The sequence below is a fragment of the Diachasma alloeum genome, unplaced genomic scaffold, assembly GCF_001412515.2.
Source record: "Diachasma alloeum isolate Michigan unplaced genomic scaffold, Dall2.0 Dall_scaffold_00391, whole genome shotgun sequence".
In the NCBI taxonomy this organism is placed as follows: domain Eukaryota; kingdom Metazoa; phylum Arthropoda; class Insecta; order Hymenoptera; family Braconidae; genus Diachasma; species Diachasma alloeum.
The window spans coordinates 188,504-211,393 of record NW_021680530.1 but is presented as its reverse complement, the minus strand read 5'-3'; the positions used below and the strand labels follow the sequence as shown (position 1 = coordinate 211,393).

Genomic DNA, 22,890 nt, shown 5'->3' with positions numbered 1-22,890 from the left:
GTGTGTATATGCCCCCCCCCGCCCCTCCAGAGGTGGAGAACTTTGGCTGGAGGTTGAAGGTATGGAAGATGAGAGGTGAAAAAAGAAGTGAAAAATATTGTGGAGAAACTGAGAGGAACGAGGGAGATTGGACGAATGGGAATCCTCGAGGATAAAGACGCCATTCTGGCTGGTAGAAGACGCCGAGGCATGTGAAAGTCGATCCCAAATGTTTCTCCTATTCCGTTAAAAACAATTTTCCCTTTAATCAACTTGTCCTGCATCTCTAAAAACTCAGACTTCTTTTTCCAATCTTCCGGGTAAATACCCCCAGCAACAACTCCATAAATCGCCCTAGGATTAAACAACAACCCTGGACGGGGGGAAAAAAAATTGATAAAACCGATGGAAAAACGTGCAACGGACATTTTACGTACCGTTAAAGGAAAGCTCGTAAAGTCAGTTTTACGGCTTCAGCTAGGTAACTCCATTGAGGGTCTCCGGGAAACGGCAGGCGATCCTTCGTTGGGAGTTACAGCGGCTTCTCAGGATGAACGGGTGATTGATACCGATGGAATTGAGTGATCATTCGCAATAACTCTGGGCGTACAACCGATCCGATCCATTCACAGGGACCATTGAGGAGTTTTCGAGGAGAAGACCTTGACCAAGTGGCATCGATTCTCACAGGAGCCGTTACCAACTACCGGCCTAGCCATGGCCGAACGTTGGCCACTGTCGGGCGAACGTCGGTCGAATGTTGGCCGCTAGTCTAGCCCAGTATTCTTCATAGAAAAGATAGCGTGAAGGACGTGAAAATCACCTGAACCCGACAGAGACCCCCTCCCACCTATAACCACAGAGATAGAGCATTTCAGCGGGTAATGCTAACGCGTATGACGTGTGTGGATAATTGCTGTAGTTGCATCTATGCACCGTACCAGTCAGTAGTGGCGCTTGGTTGGTGGGGTTGCGGTGGCAAAGGGTGTCACCACCCGTCCCTCCCACTCCCACAGACTGGAAAGGCCACCATACCCCTCAGTCGTACCACTAATCAAATTCAAATGCATATACCCCCAGCCAGTGCACACACGGCTCTCGTCCCCCTCCTCCCCCCCCTCCCCACCGCTCCTCCGTTGATGAAATTATGGTCTACTGCACTCCGCGCTTTGGCTTTCCCTCTGTTTCACTCCGGATTGTACACATACACCGTGTATATCAGATATTTACCACCACTCAGTGACACCATCGAAAATCCCGGAAAAGTCATGCCAACCGCTGATTCCGAAGTGGAGGTAATGGTTTTGTTTTTGATGCTGGTCAATAGTTGATGAATGGAATTATCCGGCACTCGGTCGCTTCACACGAGGGTCAAATAAAATCGGGACCTCATCTCTTTTCTTCCGTCAACATCAGACAATCAGCGATGCCGCGAGACGAGACGAAAGACTGGATCTTCTTGTCTCGTCTCGTCTCATCTCATCTCATCTCATCATGTCTCGCCTCGTTTTGTCTCGTCTCGTCATGTCTCTCGTCTCGTTTGTCTCGTCTCGTCCCGTTTCTCTCGTGTCTCACAGCATCACTACAGACCCTAGCGAGCATAAGATTTGTCATTGTTCTGGATGTTTCTGAATGTCGAGAATGGCTGGTGTATCGACCGAACGATACCAAGCGAGGCACATAATGGAGGGTACAAGAAGCAAGCGAGAGAAGGGTTACCAGAGCGAGAGGGAAAAGTGTATAACAGGGGATGTGCACTTGCCGCAGGAGCCAATTATTCGATACGCCGTTCGCTCCGCTACGTGCCGCCACTATCTCACCAGCGCATCGAGTATATAACCCTTTGGCCATCCTCATTTCGCTGTTTCTCCCTTCGTCTCTCACTCTCGCATCTCCCTCCTTATCGCCCGCGACCTCTGCGTCATTTTTTTTCGGCCTGCTTCATTCGGCCTCCATTCGGCTCTTTTGCGAATGCTGGCTCATGAGGAGAAGAGAGATATACTTTGCGGTGTAAAGGCTTTGAATAAAAAAAAAAACCGCTGAGGACGGGGGAAAAATTGAGAGGGGAGCGTCGCCCGGAGGCTGCAGGCATCGAGTGGGAGAGCATCTCCCGACGAAAAATGCATACTCGATCGATCCCTCCTTCCCTTCGCTTCAAAACGATGGAGGCCGATAACCGCGAGAAAGACGTGAATGAGAGTAACAAAAGGCCGAGGAATCAAATACTTAAAAACCAATGGGTGCCTAGGTCGTTGTCGAGGTGTGCGATGAGACGGTCATTACAATACCAAAATACCTGAGGATCGTTGGACAATGGACAGTACCTTTCAATTGTATTGAAATCCTGGGAGTTTGGTGAAACAAATGTGCAGCTAAATTCGTCAATAAATCTGCAAGTCAACCAGTTACCACTGGAGCAAACTCCACACCTACCATTTCTCTCAAACTGCATGCGTAAACCGCAAGCCATTGTAGCCTCTCCCTCTTCTCGATACTCCATGGTGTTTTCGTTTCCAACAATCTCCGCCATTTTGATTTCGAAGGAACGCCAATTTGCCGGGGCACCTGGTGAGCGTGCAGGCCCGCCAGGCACCCGTCTTACCCCTCACCTTCCCTGTTCTTCATCGGTAATTGCAAAGCGGAGGCCAAATAGCAGAGAAAACCCCGTTCCGGATCGAGAATTATAAGGACGACTGTAATTGCAAAGGTATCCCCAATTTTCTTACCCCTTCCTCTTGTTGCTGATTCCCACTCTTTGTGGAGCTTTTTTTGCATTCATTGGTTTTCAGTTCATTATTTGAAGCTGAGAAAGTCACTCTAATCGTCGTCTGCATATTTTTTCTGGGACTGCGCACGAGACCCAGACGAGACTTCCCTTTGACGAGACCGTCTCGTCCTAAAAGAACATGGAAATTTTGGAGTCTGTCTCAGTCTCAAAAGAAAATTTGTCTCTTCACAGTCTCGCTCTCGGTCTCATACACCTTAAAAATAGGAGACATGAGAGAACGAGACGCGATAAATTTTCTTGGAGTCGTGAAAAGAGAAGTCAATAATATGCCTTTCGAGACTGCGACGGTCCGAAAATTTCCATGTTGTTTTAGAGCGAGACTGTCTCCAAAGTGAAGTCTCGTTTGCCAGTCTCCAAGTGAAGTCTCACAGCCAGTGTTGTTCCAAGGTTCTGCCACAGCTGCGAGACCTCGCCTCGGAGGTCAACAAAGGCTGGTCTTCAATCCTTTCCAGACTTGCCCGGATTGAATCTGTCAATTCCGTAATTTCTACCTCAAGCGATGATGATCCTGGTCCTACGACTAATTGTCCCTTTTGATGGTAATACGGGTCAAGTACTTACCGTTGGTCCAAGCCCCTCCCCCGCCCACTCCAGCCCCATCAACAACCGATCGATCCCCCGTTGCATCACCAATACTAGCCTCAAAAATGCATGGCTTGTAATGGCTCCGATGCGTCCAAAAGGACACGAGTCTCAGGAGAGACACGCCGAGTTGATCGTTTCCTAAGAGCCCGTCCTTATGCAATTTTGATGACGCTCACTTCCCGATTCCAACCGTGATCCCCATTCCACCCCCAGCACACTTACCACTCTGGTAACCATCTCATTCCATTTATAACCCATACAGCTTCCAACTTGGTGGAATACACCGAGCGATATATCTATTCGGGGCATTTCCAATCATTGTAAAAACCCCGAGCAGAAATATAAAACCATAAACTGATCGGTTTGAACGATATGGATTCATATATAATTCAAGAATCCATACACAATCGTGAAATAGGGGATGTCTCGTACGGTGCAGCCAACCCTCTCGGAATATGTGTGTTGTCACGGTTTTAACCATTGGTATATTTAATGCCGAGCGATGTGTTATCTGGAAATGGTTTTACAAGGGCGACATCCCATGGTGTACATAAACTTAGCATAGCGTAACGCGAGAAAGGTCCAAGGGGTACCTCAAATCCTGTTATTTTCCGTGGGCCAAGGGCTTCTTCCCCACTGTCTGTCCTCCCGCCGTTCTCATCCCCCCGGGTTGCCTGTTGGAAAATCGTTTTCACATGTGAAACTGCTCTCGTTCCACTATCACCGTCCTCCCTCGCCACAGGATTCTGTTCTTTCATTCGGAGAACAAAACATCGCTGTGGGAACGATCGCTCCTTGCGGGCATCTAAAAACGTCGAAGCCCATTGAAATGTATTGTATTTTTTTTTGTTTATTATTTGTAGTGATGGAACTCATGTCGAGTTATTTGTAAATTTCTGTCTTTAGAATATCTTCCAGAGATTCTTGGAAGAATCTTCGGAAGTTTATGTAGAAGATCTTCTTGATGACCAAAGATTCTTCAGAAGACAAAATCTTTCATTTGGAACATCTTTGGGGGCCGATTTTTTTGGAAGATCTTTGGAAGACAATTTTTTTTCTTCAGAAGATATTCTGTATTTATCTTCCTTTTGTCTTCTGAAGGACCTTTTTGAGTCACCAAGAAGATCTTTCACATAAACTTGCGAAGATTCTTTCACGAATCTCTGGAAGGTATTCGAAAGACGGAAATATATATTCACACAACTTATTTATGCATCATATTCATACTTGTAGCTTGCATTCTTTGAGGTATTCACAGATTTCTTCGCTATATTTCTGGTCGGCTCCATTTAAGAATTTTGTTGCGCTACAGGGAGCACAGCAATTAGATTTTTTCAGTCTCTCCAACAATTTCATTCTCTGACGTTCAAATTTTGGGCAGTGCCATAATATTCGAAGTCTTGGTTTTCTGCTCCACATGAGCAAATGTATTGTATGAGAAATGATAGACAATCGCTCTGAATGCTCAACGGGGAAACAGATTTAGACCTTTTAAAGGTTTCTACGATTAGGCAACTTCATTCGAGCCAATTGAAGGAGAATCTAAATCAATTGAATCCATCCTTTTGTCGTGAATTTCGGAGTACAGATACAGCTCAATGTTTCTGAAGGGAGTGAACAAAAGATTCGATTGAATTAAGGACAATCGTCAGAGATAGACTGACAATATCTTCTGCCCACCTCCAGAGGGTGAACTATCTACTATTTACCAAGTACTTGTTTTGCCAGTAAGAATGATCTGTATGTCGGCGTCATCCATTTCCTCTTGCTTTCCACATCCTGGACAAGTGAATAAACCGAGATGGGGGGGTGAGAGTTGGCTGGGTTGTAATGTGTTATATCCATGAAACGGAGACACTTTATCCCAAGTTTATACCTGCAGGGTTGAGACAACAAAGCAGGCCTTTCGCAAGCCTCCCGGTGTTGGACGACGCCGGAAAGCCTCCACCGTGTCCACGACGCGTCGAGGTGACTGGGCGACACTGCATTGGGGAAGTTGGCGACTTCTCTGATTTACCGCTTCGTGCATATACACTTGACTTTAATGTTTTTTGTTTCATTTTGAGTGCCTCCATCCCCCTCCCCCCTCCCCCCTCTTGTGAACAGCAACCTAAAAAGAGTCGTTAAAAATCATCTCTGGTTTTTATAGTTCCTTAAAATGAAACAAGCAAAAAGATTATTGCACATAAAAGTTTGAAATATAAATTCGTTAGACTGTGTAGGTAAATAAAAGATATTTAATGACATTCTTCTTTTCGTTGCAGGTAAGTCCCTGGTTGTTTTTATCTCAGACATCTTGGATCCTGGATAAAGTTGGATTCAGTGAGACGTGAAAAATGCGATGCCACGAGACAGTGGGAAAGGTAATCGAGCCACTGAGCTGGGTGGGAGTGAATTGGGTGGTGTATGTGTGACTGAGATGGTGGAAACCCCGTGGAGAAATCCCAGTTCGATTCCAACGGCGAAGATTGGCGTGGGCTCCTTGGCTTTCAACCGTGAATCTCCTTATCCGAATGCAATCCAGGACGAATTTTCGTGGGGACATTCTACGGTGTCTACCCTTTTTCTCCAACTCTCGGTGCTCTGACAGGCCACCCAACCCCGGCGTGTATTATGGAATAGAATGGGATGGAGAATGGGAATTGTGGGGGTGGGTTGGAAAGAGAGTAGGCCTCGGAGGCCCATAACCCCATCAGGGCAGCTCCCAGGGGTGGCATAACCAGGCATCCCGGAGCACCGTCGTGTTCCAAGCCGATGGGCTCCTGCGGTCTTGACTTCCGTGTGCCAACCCCCCCCCCCCCCCCCCCCCCCNCGACTGACGCGACCTCACGAACCCAAATCCACCAGCATCTCCACCGTTCTTCTCTCCCAGCATCAGACTGGCATCCTATTTACTAAAGATGAAAGAAACGTGAAGTTGTTTTATATCGAAATATCTCGAAACTGCCTGATCGCTAAGCCTCAATTCTGATTGGTCAATGAGTCGCGTGAAGTAGTCGCTGAAAAAATCCCCGGGTTTTTCAAATTCTTCAAATGCTAAAAAAATTTTCTGCCTCATATTTTTCATTTTTTCATGCGTGAAGTTCATCTTTATATCGAAACATATCTAAATTGCCTAATTGTTGATCATGAGAAAAAAAATAGTGTTTCTAAATTTTTTTAACTCACAAATTATTCTTCACTTCCCAAATGTTAATTTTTTCATATTTGTCATACGCAAAAATAATCAATTCTTGCTTCTCAGATTTTCATACATAAATTCTAAACTCTACAAGATTCATGAAAATTCTTCGATTTCCTAAATAATTCGAGAAAAATCTTTGAAGATCTGCGGTCATCTGAAACACTAAAATTTTCCGAAGAATTCAAGAAATTTTTTCAGTTTTCTAGGAAATCAATTCGTAATCCTCCCCTCATTTTTTAACAATTACCGATTTTAATCAGATGATTTTAAAAAGTAAAGAAAAAGAATTAATCGAACATTAAAAATTACTCATTGATGTTTCACTCTTCATTCTCTCAATTCTCTTCAAGTCATTATCAATATCTATAAAACATCTATGAGTATATGAACTTTTTCAGTTTTCTAGGAAATCAATTCATAATCCTCCCCTCATTTTTTAACAATTACAGATTTTAATCAGATGATTTTAAAAAGTAAAAAAAAAAGAATTAATCGAACATTAAAAATTACTCATTGATGTTTCACCCTTCATTCTCTCAATTCTCTTCAAGTCATTATCAATATCTATAAAACATCTATGAGTATACGAACTTTGATAAATTCGATTTCTTCATTTTCACGGGCACAGATCTAGTGAGAATAAAATGAAATCGTGTCCCGTCTTTGGTATCTGTGGTACAGTTATTAACTCGCACAGCCGTCAGCCGAGAAACTCGCGCAGTTCAGCGTCCACGGTGCCGCGTCGGTTCTGTTTTATATTGGAATCCTTTCTTGTTGGTTCTAAGCGAGACGCACCGCGCGTATATACCACCTTCCGGATTCCCTTTGATCCGCGCAGCCCCGACTTTCTCGACTTTTTTCGACTAATTATTCTCGGGCGGTCGCGTGCACTCGAGGTCTCTCTTTTTTTCATCATTTTGAATCGCCTTTTTCAGAGAGGGACAAACGGATACCTTGAGAGACAAACGGAACGTCGTGAAAACCTGTATTACTGTTGGTTCTTTTGAGGAAGATGGTGTGACCATTTTTGTAGATGGCAGTGATAACGAGGAACGTCAACGCCGGGTTTTTTCGTTGATTGGTCTGGTCTAATATCGGAATCCCCAGGGGGGAGGGAACTCGGCCGATAATGGAGGTGGTTAATAAATTTTCCATTAATATAAAGAAATCGGTCTGTGCACTTAGGGGCACCGCAGTCTCGTCATTTTTTCCACGGTCTCGGCTTTTTTTTTACGAGAGAACCACTTCGGCCTGACCTTTCACCGCGGTGTTAACCTCGATCGGTGGACGGAAGGAGCTTAGGGCAGCTCGGGGGTGGGGAAACGGCTCTTGTCGAGGAAAAAATTGAATCGCTGATCGATGCCGGGGGTTATTATCATGAATGCTTGGTCTTTTCGAGACTTCAGAGACTTCCTCTTTTTTTGGGACACCAAAAAGAAATGAGAAAGACTTAATTAGCATCGCTGATGTCATCTGATGCAGTGAGGTCGCGAGACGAGACGAGAAACTGCAGGAAACCATTCACTTGTCTCGTCTCGTATCGAAATACGAGAGCAATTTCTTCTCTTGTCTCGTCAAGGATTGAGAGATTGTCTCGTCTCATCTCGTCTCGTCTCAACTCATCTCGTCTCGTCTCATCTCGTCTCGTCTCGTCTCGTCTCATCTTGTCTCGTCTCGTCTCAACTTGTCTCGTGTCGTCTCATCTTGTCTCGTGTCGTCTCGTTTCTCTCGCGTCTTGCGGCATCACTAATCTGATGATTTCACCTGGAATTCCACTTAAATTTCTCAAACTTTCCGATCGCCCTCCACCCGCGACGAAGTACAAACCAAGATAACCAGCCAGTTCCCATTATCTCACCTCCTGGTACCATGTCAACGCTCAACGATCTCTCCGGGCTCGCGTCGACGGCCACACGAACCGCGTAAATGCAACGAGCGACATGATTAGCGGCCGTGTAAACAGATATGTTAAAACACGATGGCGCACAGTGTTGACACGGACCGACGGACGTGTCGTCGCAATACATCAAGACGTACATGAGCTTCTGGCATTCAGACGAACAGTTAGCACATGCTTGCCGACGAAAACACTGACGTTTCCGGTGAAAATACACTCGTCTCGTTCGTTATTCTCATTGTTTTTTTACATTTGCCGAGTCAGGTTGCGTTGTTGCCAGCCACTCGGGTGGAAAATTTGGGCGGCAGTGGTGGAGGCTAATCAAAACATTTGCTACGGTTCTCCTTGGTGACGCTCAATTTATGTCATCCGTTTTATGGGGTTCGTGAGTATCAGCACGGAGTGAATAGTTGGCGCGGGGAAAATTCTTGGTTAACGAAGTCTTCTGGAATGCTTGTCCTCGGAGGCGTCTCAGTGCTTCAACAGCCGTGATGTATGAGTGAGGATGGTGTGATTGTTCCTGCTCCTTTTTAAAGACAATCCGTAGGAACCTTTGGTCGAGTCAAAACATTGTCGTGAATCTAGGGCTGTCCAGGTATTTTGAAGTCATTCCTCAATAAGTCACGAACTTTTCATCGACAACGTCCAATAATTTTGGTACCCCTCGGGGACATGAACCACCTGATTACATCTGAATCAGACGGCATGAGGCAATCGTTACAGATAACGCTAATCAGAGCGAATCATGAGTCTCTATATCTGCATAACTCCGATACATCATACCATGAGGGAAGCAAATGGGGCGACAGCGAACGATGGTGGTGGGTTGGGTTCGGGAATATGACACTGTGCACATACCAGAATGGAGCGAACTAGCGCTGTAGCTTCGTGTCCCTTCTCTCTTCTTCTCTCCGCGTCATGCAGGCCTCGGCTCTACCCATTATTATTCATATATTCCGTATCACGTCTGTTCGTACAAACCTACACCAGTGTGTACTGGCCACCAAGGGTCGTAATAACACCCCGACATGCCAGACCCGTAAATAGCTTCAGGTAACCACTTACCTCGGTGCTTTGTGACACTCGACTTTGAGTCTCATTATCGGTGGAATTTTTGGGATTGGTTTTCACCCTTGTGACCCTTTCTCTCAATAATTAAATTTATTTGATGAGGGTTTTCTGCGAAATGATTAAATTGTTGGAAGGTGGAAATTTTATTTTTGGAAAAAAGTTTGTTTTGACCCTTGTGAGCTGGTTTTTGACCCTTGCGACCCTTATTTTTAATAGTTATATTTTTCGAATGTTAAGGTTCATTTTCATCATGACCAATCTCAGAAAGACAGGAATTTTGTTTTTAAAAAAACTGACCGTTCTGACGCCAGCGACCCTTATGACCCTTATGACATTTTTCGTCTTGACCCTCATTAATCAGAATTTTTTATCGTGACGCTCATGAGCTTCATAAATTTTTTTCCGTAAGGGTCGCAAGGGTCATAAGACCTTTATGGCCCTTATGCCATATTTTTCGTCTTGACCCGCATTATCCAGAATTTTTTATCATGACGCTCATGATTTTCATCAAACTTTTTTTTCGTATGGGTCGTAAGGGTCATGAGGGTCAAAAATCGGAGTATCGAGCTCATCCCCCTTCCACTCCCCCAATCAATACATCCCCCTTGCCCCAGCACAAAGTGCATTTGTGCATTACGTACCCCAGACCCATCGAATGAGGGATGAGTGGTATCCAAAGGGGAGGGCTGAAGAGGTGAAACCATGTTGGTAGAGCCACGGAGGTGAGAAAGGGGACGAGGCATTTCTCGTCGTATCCAAGCCGTAATTGCTCGAGAGAGAACTCACCAGTGTGGGTATGCCCTCCCGAACGCCATCTCCCTCTCACTTGGCCACTGGTCTCGGTGGCTCCAGCATATATGACCCCTCCACTTCCATCCTATCTCCCCGATTCCAACCGGTGGTGGAGTCTAATTACGGCTGGTACGATCTGCTCGATCTCGGGTGCGCCAGAGAGACCACTGAGATTCTATTTTACACGGGCAAATGGCTTTTCGTATATCCATCTTCGTATTCCATCAATTAAACTTTCTTCATTTTATTCCGAATAAAAAGAAATGTTCAATTTCCTCATCAAATTCGGGATTCATTGGGGCATGAGGTTTCCCCACTCACCGATGATTATTCATTAAATAATAGTCTTTATCATGATTAATTTCATTGAAGTGAATAACTTCATTGTGCGAAATGGTGAAATATTTCAAGTCTGAGCTCTCAGCTGAGTTTTCGAGGAATATCTCCGAATCCACGGGAGATACCGAAATTTTTGTGAAGATCTTTTTTGTAGCGCACAATTCGCTCTATAAAAAAGGTCATTATGAAAATTTCGCTATCTCCCTTAGGTTTCGAGATATTTATTGACAAACAGGGATAGCCATCAACGAATTGACAATAAACCAATAATCAAAATCGACTTAAACTTCACACAAATCTCGACAGAAATATTCGGCTAATTATGGTAAATCATGTGCTATGAAGTCCTCAATTCACTCTACCCACCCCAGGACAACGTGTAAGTGGATTTATGATATGACAATGAGAGAAAAAAATCGCCACAACCCGAAAGGTGAATAAAAAACGATTTGAACTCGTGAAAATTCATACGCGCTACGTCACCGCAGGCGTAGCAGCCATAAAACTGCCGAAATGGATTATCGACTGGGGCTTCGCATAAAAATATCCAGCTGTCAATCCCCGTGGCTACTGTATTCTCGGCAATTCCGCAAACACTAGATCCCCCTGGCCGCAGCCGCTCTAGCGTCAGAGAATCACTGAGACGTTCAATCCATTTCCGTTGATCGTTTTAACGACAGGACAGCATGTTGTGATGACGAAGGAACAAATAATTGAGACATTCAACAAGTTCACGCACGTTATTCTCATTAAAAGTTTCTTTACAAGTCGCCGGGGAGGGGCAAAAACAGTGAATCGAGTCGTAAACAACACCCCCGTGACTGTCGGGGACACTGGGGACGTAATGACGAGATATTAAATAACCGATGATTAGAGGCACTTGAATTTTTTGCGTCAATGAAGCGGAGAAAAAATACGCGGTCCGCGAAGGTAATGGGACATTGAAGCGGCGGAGAAGACGAAGTGGATGCCATTGCCGTGGAATTTCCAGTCTTATATGGCTTTCTGATGGATTATTACTCAATTTTTCTCGTATTTGTCGATCTTCCCAGATGACAAAATTGGATCTTCAATTAAAATACTTGTCGTTACACTGTTAAAGATTTGCTAATGAAACTTCCGGGGGTTTTGTCATTCAAAATTCATAATTTTATAGAGAACTCCCAGAGAAATAGAAATTTCAGGTCAATTATTCCGGGAAAATTAATGAAAGTTCAGGAAAATTCAGAGAAATCTGCCCTTGAATTCCAGATTCCTCTGAATTTTCAGGGAATTCCTACGAAAATTCCTTTGATTCCAAGAATTTTAAAGGAATTGCCTGAAAATTCAAGGGAATTCAACAGTGAACATGAATTTTCACTTCAAAAATCATGGGAATTGTGGAATTTTCGCCTTCCTCTCTCTAAAAAAATCTGGTTTTATGCGTGATTTTATTGCGGTGTTCTTCCGCAAAACTCCGCAAATTTTTTTAACAGTCTAGAAAAGAATGGAATTTAGACTCCACTGGTTTTGTCATAAAATTTTGAATTTTTCCTGATAAAATTCCTTGATCTCGTGCACGCAAAAAATGCAATAAAAAAATCAAGCGAATTCTATTGACAATTTCATTAGTAACTCAATAGTGGATTTTTCGATAGAAAATGTCCGATAGAAACTGTTTTCTAAAAAAAATCACTAGGAATTCCTCCCCATGAATTTTCTCATATTTCTCCACTTAATTTTTTTAGAATCCCTAAATTAATTCACTTTATACGACTCATTAAAAACAACAATTTTCCTCTCAAAAAAATTCCGCGAAATCCACGAGAATACACCTGTCACCGTTAAAACACCGGACCCCACCCCCGAATTATCCTTTTTACCCAGCGTTGAAAATCCAAACGCATTGGGATTTGATTATGACAGTTAACAAAGAGGGAAAGCGCCAAAATGGAATAAAAATTGAAGAGAACAGCACATAAAATGGATTGAAAATGCTGTTTCACGAGGAAAACCCGATAAACACGCGTGTCATTAGAGAGATGAAAATCGGTTGTATCATTTTCCCCGGGACACGTTGTAATACCCCAGTGGATCGTTAAATCAGATGACCTGTCACTAATTTAACGCTGCGATATCAGCTCCGTCGTCCACTGCAGTTCGACACATTCGGAAAATTCCCCCCGCCCCCTCCCGCGGAATTAAAATTCCCCGCGTATCTTGAAATTACTGCACGGAGAGAAATTTTCTAGAAAAATTCTAGTACGAGTACTGGAAAAAATTACAATCCACCGGATATGAAAAATTCTAGTGCTGTTAAGGTAAAATTTCCTGGTTCTGTAAAATTTCCGAAATTTTCACCGAAATACGGGGAAAAATTGACGTTTTCCCCAATAAAATTTTTAGTACCGGCACTGGAAGTTTTCCCCGGCCGTCACTGCGCCTCTTTTCCCGTACTAGCACTAGAATTTTTCTGAAAAATTCCTCTCCGTGCGCGGGTGGATAATTTTTTTATTGCCCTCCCGCGGCCGACGATGAATTTTGGCGTGCGTTGAAATGCGTTGAGAATGAGCCGTGAATAGAACGGTTATGCAGTGGGGGAGTTGAATTGAAAAGTACCTGAGGCAACGCTACCAGCACTGACAATCACCTGTCTAGCCTGTCTTCCTGCGGTGCTCGTTTCAAATTCCCTCCTCCGTGCAAGCTCCGAAAACAGGTGTATGCCTCATAATTCCCGGGCAAATTTCAAACTGATCAGTTGTTGGAGGCTACCGGTGTAAATTGGAAATCAGTGACGGGGGTGGGCTGCGTTGTGATGATTATTCCTTGATTGCGAGGTGACGAGAGCAGGTGATGGTGGATGATGAGGACGCTTTGGCGGTGGAAGGGACGTCACGGGGTTGTCTTTGTGCAGAAATTGTTTTATTGTTGTCGATCGGGGAGATAGAGATTTTTGTCATTGGAGAAATAATGACTGTGGAGTTGAGTAATTTACTTGGATTAATGATTCCAATTAAAATACTCAACTCTACAGCCATCAATTTTTTCAATAATTAATCCAATTGTTTGAATTTTTTGATTGATTAATGCAATTAGATAGATAGATAGATCTATTAATGTAATTAAATTAATGATAGATTAAATAATGGACGCGAAATTAAGAGGCTCTGTGAATATTTCCACCAATTTTCAAATTTTTAATGCCAAAATTCCTTGAAATTTTAACAGAATACTGCACTGAGAGAAAAAAATTAATTCTGAAACATTTTTCTAAACAATAGAAAATTTTAGAAAATTGTTGCTTGATTTTTCAAATAAATATTTGAATAAATAAACAATATTTTATAATTTTCATCTTTAGGTGAGTCTGAAAATTGTAATTCCGTTAAATACTTCCGAATTCAACAGATTTTTCACTAACAAACCACAGGAAAAGTTTTCGTGAATGACTGATTGCTAAAAACTTCAAGATTTTTTACTTAAAATTTCAGAAATAATTTTCTAAGAGTGTGACATTTTATGATCAAAACAAAAATTTAATTTTTGCAAAAGAAATAATAATTCTCCCCAAGTAAATCCGTTCCACTCCATCAAATATTCTCACATCGAACACACAATTTTTCCGCAGAGCTAATTTTTTCTCTCAGTGCATCGAGCCACCCGAATACTCGTCCCAACGCGAAATGAAAAAAACATGCTCGACACCACTGCATTATCCATAAGCCCAGCGAATACCCCGCCATAAAAGCAATGGCTGCTAGGTGATATTGGTGATGTCGTGTCAAGGATCGTTCGTGCGTACATCGACACGCGTGTTTCGCTTTTTTTTATGAAAACCATACACATCCTCTGTCCCGCGTTGCCCCGTGCGGGTAGACGGAGCGATCCTCGTCTCACTTATCCCACCACGCCATACGCAGGAACTACCCCACGTTTAGTGTCAATTTATTCGGGATTCCCGAGATTCCCGAGGCTTTGGCGCGCAGAGCGCCGCTCTCTTCGCACGATCAGCCCCCAACCGGCCCGTTTGCATAATATTGTATTTATTTCGTCTTGTGCAACCCCTGCCGGCAAATTCTAACCGTTTGGGGTATATTGCCGGAGAACCCCTGGAATAGGCTACACCGGGTTACACAGCGATTTTTCCGGGGGGTGGGGGAGGACCTCACATTCAGATCGGGCGATTTGGCTGGGGGATATTGGATAGACCGACAGGAATATCGTGAGATTCTTTTCCGGAGAGAAAATCCCCGCTGTTGAGGGCGGATTCGATGGCAAATTCATCGCTTTATTGGGAAGCGGGGGAGAGGAATCAGCGCGAACTGCTGGTAATTTTTTCCTGCACTGTTAGAAATTTTTTTTTATTTCAGGAAAAATGCGATAGTCATTTTCATGAACAAATGGCTATGACAATTCAGGTTTTAGGTAAAATTCATGGAAATTTACGAGTTTCCACCACTTGATTGAATTTTCAACGGAACGTGAATATTCAGAAATAAAATGACGTGAATTTTCAATTTTTCCTGGGTTTTCCTGATTTTTCGGAATTTTCACGGAATAATTTAACTGGAAAATCGAGTATTTTATTGATTTCCAGATCATTCAGGTCAAAAATTAAGGGAAAATTTGATTTTTCAATATCAGAATTTCCTGAAATTTCAGTGGAAATTAAAGACGATGAAAATTTCCAGTTTTTTTGTCTGAAATTTCCGGTACACTTTTTGGGAATTTTTATCGCATTTAATTACCACTGGAATTTCAGGGAATTTCGTCATTGAAAATTCAGAATTTCGTGGAAAAATCAAAGAGAATTGTCAATTTCATTTCCATTTTTCCCTAAAAATTCAATATAATTTGGCATTCAATATTCACATTAGACTAGAAATTCAAATAAATTGAGGAATTCTCGCCTTCATGCTGCTTAAAATTAAGTAATTTTACCAAATTTCCAGTGAAACCTGAAATTTCCTCGATCCTCGTTCCACCAAACAAATCCCCCTCGGACGAATTTGTCCAGCATTCGGGGATCAGACTCCCACGCTGGCAAATAAGCTATCCGCCAGGATGCGGAACGTGCCCAAAGTTAAGCCTCCCCCCCGCCCCTGCAATAGCATTCGCCGTTTGAGAAAATTATATACTCTAAATGGATAATTAAATAGCATGAACTGAAGTGACTGAAAGACTGACTGTGGATGATTGCTGGGTTCCGGCGTGCGAGCATGAGAGAAAACTGGGAATAGCCGCCCCAGGGCAATCGCACTCGGCACTGCATGGATGTCCGCCCCAAAGCTAAACTATCCACGGACGTTATAATTATCCATGATTCTCACAATTGCGGGGGCCCCGGGTTTTGGTAAGTCGATAGAGAGAATTAGAAGGGTTATCAACGAAATTGTTAGGGTTGAGAGGTACCACTGTCATCATTGCTATAGAAAAACTCGTGTCTGGAATTGAAAAGCGTTTGTGTCTCCAAATCCAAGTTATTAATTTTTTTTGCGAATCAATTTGAAAGAATTTTTGCGATCAAAAATACTGATGAAAAGTATTTTTCCTTAGAATAATATTTAGGGTCTTTACGCCCTTCTGATCTCGCAATGATACTATGTTTGAATTCATTTGACATCTCCCACCCTCATCACCCTTCCGACCCTCTCCATAAATTCAGAGCTTCAATAAATTGGAAGAAAATGGATAAGTCACCAAAAACGTCTTATGATTCCATGTCTCAATGGAGTTAATGTCTTGTCGTAGTGCCGCCGTCATAAATGACTAGTGACTGAATAGTCTTCAAGTGTCTTGAATTGAGACTGAAAAAATGTCTTAAATTTTGCGACTTGTATTTCAACACACTGTGAAAATTTCTTGTTCATCAAACGTCTTATTTTTAGACGGAAAAACGTATTATTTTGAGACATTCCAAATTACGTCATTTTTAGTGTCTCAGATTGAGACATTGAGACATGCATTCTAGACATTCTAGGTGTCTCACTCGAGGATCTTTTGTTTCAAACTTGTGATGTCTCATTTTTTTTTCCAAATACTTCATTCATTTTTTCTCAATGGCCGACCATGTTGCATGAAAAGAGTCAATAATTTTTTCACTGATAATTTTGGTTACGTTAAAAATAGCGGTCATGAAGTAGAATTTGAAGGGAGTTGGAAAAATAAGGGTGAAAGAATTTTTGTGATCAAAAATACTGATGAAGTCTTCAAGTGTCTTCAAGTGAGCCACAAAATGTCTCAAATTAAGACGTCTCCAAGACACCAGTTTTCACAGCCCCGCTTTTTTCCATTTCGTTACACGAGATTAGTTCACCCTCTCCACTCCTGGTCTTCTCGCGTCGTTTCATTAGTGCGACACAATCGAGTGGTCGAGAAATGGGGGATGGGAGGTCCGATAAGCCTCGGACTAATCAATGAAATTGGGAGACAAAGCCCGTTGGAGGTCACGGGTCACCGTAGGTGTGCCTTTTCAGAAAACTCTCTTCGTCTGTTTCACGGGGGTGGACTGGAGACCCCAGAGCGACTGGGGCGGCCGTGTCAGAGTTTGCTAGTTCCAGTGACACCACCACTGCCCGCCGAATGTTTCCTCTGTACCATTAGGACGGACTGTGTGAACCGCTCAGAACGAGGGAGATAGAGTGTGTGGAGACCGCCTGGTATTCATGTAGACCCCGGGATAGACAGGGTCGCGTGATAATGACAGGTCTGGGCGTCATGCGGTGATTGAGGTGCCCGTGTCACAGAGACCCGAATTCAGCCACGCCCCAAAACTCGACGGTCACCAATTTGCTATCATTGATTTTCAGGTCTGATCAGTTTCTTTCGTCGGTCAGCCCCTCCGATTTGCCCAGATTTCTTTTATGTATCAATTGAAAATGAACGGGACTTCTCCTTTTTTCGACACTGTTTTCTTCACCAAAATTTTTCCTGCAATGATACCGTGTTTGAATTCATTTCACATCTCCCAATCAGTGATGCCGCGGGACGAGACGAGACGAGAAACTGCATCTTCTCGTCTCGTCTTGTCTCGTCTCGTCTTGTCTCATATTATCTCGTCTCGTCTCGTTTCTCTTGCGTCTCGCAAAATCACTCCTCCCCCCCAATCCAAAATATCAGTCATCGCCATCTTAAATTAAGACCCAGACAATCACCTTTCAACCGCCCAACTGTCCCCACCAAAGAAGAAGCAAAACAATTCAATGAATCATCTGATACTTAACATTCACCATTTTTATACCCCCTCAAATCTCCAGATTAAAAGGTTGACTCTCTTGTACCCAGAGTGACGAGGCAGATTACCGTAAAGATAGTAACATCCCAAGCAGATGGAGCCCGGTCTCGCCTGGTTGCACGCTAGAATCTCTCTCGTGGTGGCGCGAGTCATACAATCTTCCAAGTGTACACACACATAGGGGCCTTCAGGCTTATCTGAGTATCGGGCGAACCCCTCGGGGCGCGTCGGAACGCATACCACATCGCATTCCATTGTACTTCCTCCGCAATTACACTCGTCTCAGGCCAACTCTGCCTCCCCCATCCCTCCCCGTCCCCATGCCCAGTGTTGTATATCACGTGGGAAATCTTCAAGTCCACATCAATCACTTTTAATTCCCACTGATGACGCACACACCAGTTCTGATTGCGGAATGACATTTTTCTTCAATTTTAAAAGCCCATCCCCGCCAACTCTAAATATCAGACATCGATGATTGATTGAAGACGACAGGATCCATTATCTCCACCGCATTAGCGAATTTTACCGCCGCAAATTGAATGAACCGGGAAAGTAACGAGCCCACAGGCACCCGTGAGCATCCCACTCCCCCCTCCCCTGATACGCCATCTCCGCCAGATCCTCCACAGCCGCGATGAAGAGGACCAGAAGGACAGACGGAATGAAGGCATTAGGGGTGAGTGACGCGCTGACATCCCTCCAACACCATCAAAACCCACTTCCTCGATGCCCTTCGTCTGTACCTCACGAGCTCTCTTCCGTCAAATCGCTCGACCAAGGTAATCCCGTCGAGATCCGTTCGTTGGGACAAACCCCCCCGCCCCCTCCCACCCTCCCGTACACTCCAAACTGCCTCTATCCTCTGTATTTAACGTCGCCTCCACTTCTCCTGTACGTCTGCCCCACTATTCGCATCATATCCTGGTCTCCAGCACCCCCGCCCCACCCCCCGGCCATCCCCCTTTGTAGTTCTGCTCCTCTCGTTTGCGATGCCGCGTGATGACGAGGCGCGATCTCCGGTGGCTCCCACGCCCCACTCGTTAGCCGGAGTCAGCAGACGTCGTCATCGACGTGTCATTCAGCGCCGCATGAGTTCTCTAGCGTTGCTCTCCCTCTATCACTGGCCGGGACCCCTCTCCAGCTCACGTCCTGGTAACAGTGTCTTCTGGAAATGTTTCACTCGTCCTATCATTATAATCCATCCGGCCACCGTGACAGACAGCCGCCTGACGCAGCAGTCAATTTTTCCCGGGCAAATTGATGTCAATGATCGCCGAGAGACATTACTGCGGGATTCAGTTCGAGGGTGGAGGACAAATAACAATGGAGTTGGTGATGCCGTGAGACATTTCACGAGACATCACGAGACAAAACTTTGGAGAGATGATTGCAGTCTCAATGAACATGAGAATCTTTGCTCTCGTCTCAGTCTCGAAATATGCAGTATAGACTCCTCTCGTGATGACTCCGAGACAATTGAGCTCATCTCGGTTTCCTTTTTTTCGCGTTTTTATATGCAGAAAAACGAGACGAGACAAACCGAGATGAGCATGCCATTGAGACCGAGATCATCTCTTAAACGCTTTGTCTCGTGACGTCTCGTAGTGTCTCGCGGCGTCACTAAATGGACCGGATCATCCCGCAATTCATCATCGACGAGACAAATCGAGATGAGCATGCCATTGAGACCGAGATCATCTCTCAAAAGCTTTGTCTCGTGAAGTCTCGTAGTGTCTCGCGGCGTCACTAAATGGACCGGATCATCCCGCAATTCATCATCGACGAGACAAATCGAGATGAGCATGCCATTGAGACCGAGATCATCTCTCAAAAGCTTTGTCTCGTGAAGTCTCGTAGTGTCTCGCGGCGTCACTAAATGGACCGGATCATCCCGCAATTCATCATCGACGAGACAAATCGAGATGAGCATGCCATTGAGACCGAGATCATCTCTGAAAAGCTTTGTCTCGTGACGTCTCGTAGTGTCTCGCGGTGTCACTAAATAGACCGGATCATCCCGCAATTCATCATCAATTTTTTTACGCCCGTTGAGTCGACATTATCCGGAGATTATCCAGGGCGAGCTTTCAGATGGTCTCGAGGCTCCGTTGAAAAGAGGTGGTTAGCGTTCACGAAATAACGCCCGAGGGTGTTTATCGGCAGTCGTCTGTGAGGCAATCGGCCTAAACAACGAGACTCATTTACACACTTGGATCCCGTTGCCATCTCCGGTCTCGTTCTCCTCACCTCTCGCCAAGCTACCCCACACCTAGGGAAAAACCAGGCTCTAGCCCTCAGCAAATGACTTTCATATTGTCTTTTTACCGCTCATTTTCCTTTTATCGCTTGTTTGGAAGGGCCCCTCCCACTCAACTGGCCTCCGCCGAGTCTCTAACCCCTCACCATTCCAAATGGGTTAATTTCACTCGTCCGCCCTCCACACCGAGGGGGGAATCACTGAATCCCTCAGCAGTTTTACCTCCATTCTGTCGTTCAACATTCAACCCATTCAACATTTCGGAGGTCCGTTCCTCTAATCGATTAGTGAGGGGTCCTGCGCGGGTGGATCGCATATCGACGAAGGTTGGAACGATTTGAAAAGCGTTCGCAGGTGGAGGAACACGAAGGGGGGGCGACTGCCGGCAGCACTTAAGACTATTGTTTTCAATGTAATTGGATAGCTTCTCTCTCTTCCCCCGGCTCTTTCATCCCCTCGTCCACTGGCCCTTGCCGTGCGATCCCCACGGCTGGGGACCTTCCCTCAATCCCCGAGAAGAGAGTGAAAGAGAAAAGCATCGACAATTATCTTGATTGTTTTATGCATACACCAACAGAACACCCGTAGATGCCGTCCCTCGGGGGTTACCCAGCTAGAAACACCATCTCCAATTTTCCATCTCACTCGGCCACTTCTTTTTCTCCGGTTATTTCTCTCTCTTTGTGGCCTCAGCTCGGGCTAACTCCTCTCCGTTGGACTCAACCAAACGGTTGCGCACCGTTGTCGTTACTTCCGTCGAGTTTCCGAGTTTGCCGCACCTGCGTGTTATTTACTGCTGTCGACTTTGCCTGGTAAAACCTACAGGAGACGGCGAGATATGACAGGTATACGATCCTTGACCCACTCACATGTTACCATTAGGAATATTGATAATGGAGATGTTGAGCCGCGGGACGTGGGTTATTGATATCAATTTGCGTGATTAATTTTCTGCTGCAGTCGAGAATAGTGATGCCGCGAAACGCGAGAGAAATGAGACGAAACGAGACAAACGAGACAAGAGACCTGACGAGACGAGAAGAGACAAACGAGACGAGATGAGACAAACGAGTCGAGATGAGAAGAGTCATATGAGACAATGACGAGACCTGACGAGACAAACGAGATGAGATGAGAAGATTCATTCGAGACAATGACAGAAACGATACGAGACGAGAAACCACATCTTCTCGTCGCGAGACGCGAGGGTAATGAGACGAAATGAGATAAACGAGACAAGAGACCTGACGAGACGAGAAGAGACAAACGAGACGAGATGAGACAAACGAGTCGAGATGAGAAGAGTCATATGAGACAATGACGAGACCTGACGAGACAAACGAGATGAGATGAGAAGAGTCATTCGAGACAATGACAGAAACGATACGAGACGAGAAACCATATCTTCTCGTCCCGTCTCGCGGCATCACTAGTCGAGAAACGTTCGATTACTCGCAGATCAGGACTACTGACTCATTGAGAAGATGTTCGGGGCACTCCCTCGCTCCTTCCCCATTAAAATTCCCCCCATTTTTTCCTTAAAAACACAAAACCAACAAAAGATGATTAACCGTTGGAGTCAGAACGCCGTGAAATTGTCCAACGGACAATGCACCTCTGATTTAATTAGGATAAGAATCATCGGATCGCTTTTCGTTGCATAATACAATACCCCCGTGAAAGGGAGATGGAGGGTGGCGAGGGAGAGAGCCCCCCCTCCCCCTCCTCCCACCGAGTGTTTGATACCGAGTGTTGTATACACTGTAAATAGAGGAAAGGGAGAGGAGATCTGGGCTTTGTGCTAACGCGCAGTGGTGGTGACTAGCGTGGGCTTGCCTCCAAGAAACATGATATACCGGGTGCTAGGGGTTTGCGGGCTGCGGCTGCTACCGTGGTTTCCAAAAATACCACAGGGTCCGCGCGACCGTGGCAAAAAGTTGCGCGTCGCACGCCACACAACAGGGAATGAGAGCCGGCGGAGGGGAGGGGGAGTAATACTGGTGAGAGCGCCACGTGCTAATTATGTAAAAATATGATGCGGTGCTCTGGACGCGGTGGTCAACGCTTTTATGTGGCGACGATGCTTTATATTTTTTCGGTGTATCCTCTCGGCCGGGGTGAATCGATGGGACGGATGAGCGGATGGTGAGCGTTAGGGCGAATTTTCATTAAGTGTCGATGTGTCCGGACAAATCGCAATGCCCTCATCCCTTTGTCGACAAGACGTGAATCTTCTCGGAGTCCTCTTCAAAAAGAGTCAATTTTATTCGCTTTCGCCTTTTTGCCACGTCGAATCGATTGGACGGACGTGCGGCTGGCGACACTGAGGGCGGATTTTCAAGAAACGTCGATGCGTTCGTCCGGACGAACCGCACTGCCGAAAAAACGCACCACGACAGATTAATTTTCAATTTTCGAAGTAGATTTTCTCTGAATCAGATTAAAAAACATTCAATTTTATTCTTATCCTTCCAATCCGTCAAAAACGTGCGTCTCCGGAGGGAAAATTCCGCAACGCGGAACGTTTGAATGACACTAACCCCGCGATATTTCTCGTCCCCAAATACCGACGAAGGATTCTGCCTATATTTCTCGTATCGACCCAGTGCATCAAGACTCCACATCGCCTGATGTTTATCGTCGACCCCAGTACTCAATTTCATGCGGAACGCAGGATCAGGACGACAACTCTTGCGTAAGGAGCATCGAGACAACCGCAGCGCATCTGCGCCGATGTAGCGCAGTGATAAAAGCCTGACTATCCAGCGAACTGACGCGTTTT

General features: G+C 44.8%; 1 protein-coding gene across 2 annotated transcripts in view; it reads left to right on the top strand.

The window, feature by feature from the left end:
• LOC107041908 (homeobox protein homothorax) overlaps window positions 1–22,890 on the top strand; it is a 326,462-nt gene that overhangs the window by 239,750 nt on the left and 63,822 nt on the right. The window lies entirely within an intron of this gene.